We start from the raw sequence: 4,370 nt of genomic DNA, 5'->3' as shown, positions 1-4,370 counted from the left end.
ATTTCTATGTCGAACTCTTGGATAGAAGAGAATCCATCGAATGAGCCTAGGCTTAGCTTCCTTCTTAGAGAGAAGGTACTTCAAAGCAGCATGATCAGTGTAGATAATAACTTTAGAGCCAATCAGATAAGATCTGAACTTCTCTAAAGCATAGACAATAGCCAAAAGCTCCTTTTCTGTAGTAGCATAGTTGACTTGAGCCTCGTCCAATGTCTTGCTAGCGTAGTAGATTGCATGCAAGACCTTATCCTTACGTTGACCAAGTACTGCTCCAACCGCATAATCACTGGCGTCCACATTATCTCGAAGGGAGTTCCCAATCGGGAGAGCGGATAATAGGTGCAGTTATTAAAGCTTGCTTGATCCTGTCAAAAGACTCAAGACACTCATCAGTAAAAACAAATGGAGCATCCTTAAGAAGGAGTTGGGTCAGTGGTTTAGCAATTTTCGAAAAATCCTTGATAAAACGGCGATAAAACCCGCATGACCAAGGAAGCTTCGTACCCCTTTAACATTAGCTGGTGGGGGTAATTGCTCAATCACTTGGACCTTAGCTCGATCAACTTGGATGCCCCTATCAGAAACAATATGGCCTAAGACAACTCCTTCAGTCACCATGAAATGACACTTTTCCCAGTTTAAACCAAATGACACTCTTCACATCTTTTCAGGACTTTAGTGAGTTAACTAAGCATGTATCGAACGTGGAACCATACACACTAAAATCATCCATAAAGACTTCCATGATAGACTCGATGAACTCAGAAAAGATACTCATCATGCAGCGTTGAAAGGTGGCAGGGGCATTACACAAACCAAAGGGCATTCTACGATATGCAAAAGTGCCATAAGGGCATGTGAATGTGGTCTTTTCTTGATCATCAGGATGAATGGGAATTTGGAAGAAACCTGAATACCCATCCAAATAGCAAAAGTATTTATGACAAGCCAACGTTCAAGCATTTGGTCAATAAAAGGTAGAGGGAAGTGGTCCTTTTTAGTGGCCATGTTGAGTCTCCTATAGTCTATACACATACGCCATCCAGTCACAGTTCTAGTAGGGATTAACTCATTCTTTTCATTTTTCACAACAGTCATGCCACCTTTTTTCGGTACTACTTGGACAGGGCTTACCCACTTAGAGTCAGCAATAGGGTAGATAATACCTGCATCGAGTAGTTTCATCACCTCTTTCTTGACCACTTCCTGCATGTTTGGGTTCAATCTCCTTTGTGGTTGAATGCACGGCTTATGGTCATCCTCGAGGTGTATCCTGTGCATACAAAAATCGGGGCTAATACCCTTCAAATCATCAATACTGTACCCTATAGCCTTCTTGTGATTTTTCAGAACAACTAGAAGTTTGGAAAGTTGGCTATCATCGAGTGCAGCACTGACAATTACAGGATCTAACACTTGCTTATCTAAAAAGACATACTTCAGATGAGAGGGGAGAGGTTTAAGTTCGGGTTTCTTTACCTCAACATTACACACAGATCGATCGAACCTCTTTACCTGTTGGCATCCATGAAGGTCAGATTCTTCACTTGCTAGCATCCTCTCAATAGCATCTACTTCATCGCTCCATATACTGCCATCACCTGTGGAAGAATCAAGACAAAGTACCGCCTCCAAGGGATCTCCATAGAGAGCTTGGGGCATGTTATCATGGCAAATTAAATCAACCACATCAATACTATAGCACTTTTCCTCTAGCATAGGACTTTTCAAAGCAGTGCTCAGATTAAAAGTGACCTCATCATCTCCAACAGATAGTGTAAGCTTACCATTTTTCACATCAATGACAGCACCAGCAGTATGAAGGAATGGCCTACCCAAAATGATTGGAATTTGCCTATCTTCCTCCATATCAAGTACAACAAAGTCCACGGGAATAAAAAATTTACCTACTCTAACAGGTACATCCTCTAAAATACCTAGGGGGTATTTAACAGAACGGTCACCATTTGTAGAGTAATATTGGTAACTTTCAAACTTCCCATATTCAATTTTGAGGAAACAGACAATGGCATAACACTCACACTAGCCCCCAAATCACATAAAGCTTTATCAATGAACAAACTACCAATGTGACAAGGTATAGAGAAACTACCAGGGTCTTTTAATTTTGGTGGAGATTTATTTTGTAAAATGGCACTACATTCTTCAGTAAAAGCAACTGTCTCCACCTCGTTAAAAGCCCTTTTCCTAGTCAAGATATCTTTCATAAATTTAGCATAAGCAGGCACTTGAGTAATTAATTCCGTGAAAGGAACTGTTACCTGAAGATTCTTGACGACTTCCAAAAACTTACCAAATTGCTTGTCCAGCTTACTCTTGAGGTGACGATTGGGGAAAGGAAGTTTGATAGGAGGAACTCAATAGCAGCTTTTTGGCTTCATTGGTCTCTTCATGTTCAGTGCGCGCTTAGAGTTCTCCTTGTCATTTTTAGCTTCAGCTGGACCTGTTCCTATCATTTTCCACACTCAAAGTATCATCAATAGGCATGGGTGGTCCATTATAGTGAGAACCACTTCGGAGAGTGATGGCATTTGCCGAATCTGTAGGCTGAACAGGTTGTGCTGGAAGAGCACCTTGTTGTCGAGTAGAGTTCGAAGTAGCCAATTGTGCCAACTGATTCTCCAACATCTTATTGTGAGCAAGAATGGACTCAATTTGTGCCTTGTCAGCTTGTCGATCCTTTTGCATTTGTAGCATCATGTTTCTCATCTCAACCATCATTGGATCGGCAGGAGGTGCTTGTTGAGATGGATTGAAAGGTGTTCTAGAGAAACCAGGAGGGTGTTGGGAAGGTGTTGGTAGTATCTTGGTTCAATTGTTGTGCTTGTGGTTGTGGTGCAGGAGGATTCAGGACATTAGTGCTCTTGTAAGACAAGTTAGGATGATTTCTCAATCCTGGATTGTATGTGTTGGAGTATGGGTTGTTCGGCCGATATGCTTGAAAAGCATTAACTTGTTCGAGAGAACTCCGACACTCTTGTGCCCAATGTCCAACTATGCCACAATTATCAACATAATTCTCGGAGGTAGTACCCAAAGCAGCAACACTTGCAGGAGAGGAGAGCTGCATATTGTCAAGTTTATTGCTGATGGCATTCATCTGTGCAGCTAATAAGGATATAGAATCTATCTCATGCTTTCCACCCTTGTTAGCTAGTCCTCGAGGATTACCATATTGAGAGTTGTGGATAGCCATCTCCTCGATCAAATCATGTGCAGCATCAATTTCTAGTTTCATGAATCTCCCATTTGCTGCAGAGTCAAGGATAAGTCTCGAGTTGTTCCCCAAACCATTGTAGAATCCCTGAACTAGGAACCATTTTTGTAGACCATGATGGGGACATTCTCTCTGAAGATCTTTAAACCTTCCCATGCCTCATGTAAAGACTCATCAGTCCCTTGGGTGAAGTTTGTAATCTGACTACGCAACCTAGCAGTCTTCTCTGGAGGGTAGTACTTTCTGTAGAAAGCAGAGCCAAGGTATTCCAATCAGTGATCCCAAGAGTGGCTCGATTAATCCCATTGTACCACATCTTTGCCTTGTCTCGAAGTGAAAATGGGAAAAGAATCTCCCGAATCTGATCTTGTGTCACTCCCTGCTGCTTAATGGTAGAGCAATATTGGCAGAAATCTTGATAATGAAGATTGGGGTCTTCATTAGGTCCACCACCAAATTGTTTTCTTTCGATCATGTTTAGCAATGCAGGTTTGATCTCGAAATTTACAGCTTCGATTTCAGGCATTTGATTGCTTCTGGGAAGTTCAGCCAAAGAGGGTTGGGAAAAAAGTAAGTCTCCGAGCCATCTCTGATTCTGGTGGAGCAACAGAGACAATGCTGGTAGAATCAGAGTCAGAATCCAAAGGATTATCTTCCCTTGGATTATCTCGCAACTGTCTGGAAAAGTTCTTCTGTCTATGAAAGGATCTTTCGATTTCAGGATCAAATTGTAGGCAATCTGAACTCAAATCCTGCGCATAGAAGAACTAAAGAACAAACAATTAAGAGATTTTGTCCCAAAGAACAAGTGTTCTCTGAGACGAGAGTATATAATCTAGACTCTAAATAATTAAAGAAAATGGAACAAAACCGTTTCCCCGGCAACGGCGCCAAATTTTGATAGGCTAAAGTCGTATCACCTTATCAAAAGTAATCCTAAGTTCTCTAACAAATAGTAGTCAGGGAAGTAGGGTCGAATCCACAGAGAAACAGTGTTCTTTTCCTAATTGTCAGTCAAATCTAGAGTATAGGAACGAGTGTTGTGAGTAATTATACTAAACTAGACTATAACTATATCAAGAATTATCAAGAATAAAAGTCTAGGGCATAGGTTCACCAATGATCAATATTT

General features: G+C 41.1%; 1 non-coding gene across 1 annotated transcript; it reads left to right on the top strand.

Annotated features, from left to right (window-relative positions):
• Positions 1-3,347: 3,347 nt before the first annotated feature.
• On the top strand, positions 3,348-3,453 carry LOC125494466 (small nucleolar RNA R71). Its single transcript, XR_007270715.2, has one exon. It is a non-coding gene; the product is annotated as a small nucleolar RNA R71 (small nucleolar RNA).
• The last annotated feature ends 917 nt before the right edge of the window (positions 3,454-4,370 follow it).

Source organism: Beta vulgaris, chromosome 1 (assembly GCF_026745355.1).
Source record: "Beta vulgaris subsp. vulgaris cultivar EL10 chromosome 1, EL10.2, whole genome shotgun sequence".
Lineage (NCBI taxonomy): Eukaryota > Viridiplantae > Streptophyta > Magnoliopsida > Caryophyllales > Amaranthaceae > Beta > Beta vulgaris.
Note: the sequence above shows the minus strand (reverse complement) of the source record. Positions and strands in the feature narration are given on the sequence as shown.